The following is a 1492-nucleotide window of genomic DNA, read 5'->3' as shown; positions in this document are numbered from 1 at the left end:
TTAACTCGCAAGATTCAAGTATTCTCACATTTGAATAACCAATTAAAACTAAACACAAATTTAGCTTCAAATTCGATACAGTGGTTCATTTCAAGAGCCTTGAAATTTCATTAGATTTATTTCGATAAAATAAGAGGGTACTTGATATAGGAAATATCTCGGCTGTGATGTATCCTATGACAGAGAATGTGATATACCTCAGAAAATAGCAAAGTTTAACTCAATTTGTGGAGTCATTCATCGAACATTAAAGGGTAAGGCCAGAAAAGAGACATTGTTCTATAGGAAAATAGCCATCCCTTTAAGGGCCATTCCACACAGCACGTGGCGTGCGTGGCTGGACGCACGCTAGCTACTTTTCAACATCGCTTCCCAGCTAATCAAATGAAGCAATTCACATAGCAGCCACGGCCACGCGGCAACGCTTGCTAACTATAGCCACGCGTGGCTACCGTTCGCTCTCTGAGCGATCTTTTCAAACGGTGTCCGGCCACGTTTTGCTCCGAGCATGCGCAAACGTATACTAGACGTATAGTATCGTATAGACGTATACTATCATTGTCAGCCTCAAGGTCGCGCATTAAATGAGTGAATTCGCCATAGGTCTTCCTTTTTTTTATTGATTGGATCCCGTGCTGTCACCGAATACAATAAAACCACACATTATCATTACTACTGCTGCTGTTGGAGTCATCAAACCAAGGTAAGCAACAAGAAATCCAGATTCACACACCACGGGACCGTCGGAGTTGACATCTCCCTGCATACTGACGGGAAACGTGGCCGGTATAGCAGCAACAGTTGTGGCGGTTGAATTGGCATGTGGCTAGCGGGCCGGCGTGGCGTGCGTCCAGCCACGCACGCCACGTGCTGTGTGGAATGGCCTTAAATGACATACGGTAGTGAGGTATGGACAAAAACCAATAATGATGACTCACGAATTCGGCATCAGAGACGAGGTTTCTGCGCAGCATTCAGGATACTCGAGATGAGACCACATAAGTAATGAAACAATTCGAAGTGAGTGCAATGTGCAACCACTAACAGAAATTATAAAAAAACACAGATTGATGATGACTTGATATAGGCCTATTATAAAATATAATAGTTTTGTCTTTTCGGTCTCAAAATTTTATAGTTTTTCAAAGTTTGGAATTTTCTAATTAATTGTGATTGATTTAATTCAATTTTGAAGTATTTTCAATTTAAAATGATTTTTGTGTGTTTTGAATTGTATTAAATGTGTAATAGGAGAATGAGTGACAATAACCTAGCTACATTTGGACTGTTGTATAATTTAGAATTGGAACCGTTTTGGGCTTATAAGCCTGTGGTACTCTTCTGAAAGTTGTGTAATTCTGAATGATTGATTGATAAATATATTGTGTTTCAATACTTTCAATACATCTAAAAATAATGGTGACTGATATATCATATTTTATATTTTAAACATTGAACCATTTTAAAATTTTTGGTATTGAACAGGCACTCA

The sequence above is a fragment of the Nilaparvata lugens genome, chromosome 12 (assembly GCF_014356525.2).
Source record: "Nilaparvata lugens isolate BPH chromosome 12, ASM1435652v1, whole genome shotgun sequence".
NCBI classification, from domain to species: domain Eukaryota; kingdom Metazoa; phylum Arthropoda; class Insecta; order Hemiptera; family Delphacidae; genus Nilaparvata; species Nilaparvata lugens.
This window is presented reverse-complemented; position numbering follows the sequence as displayed.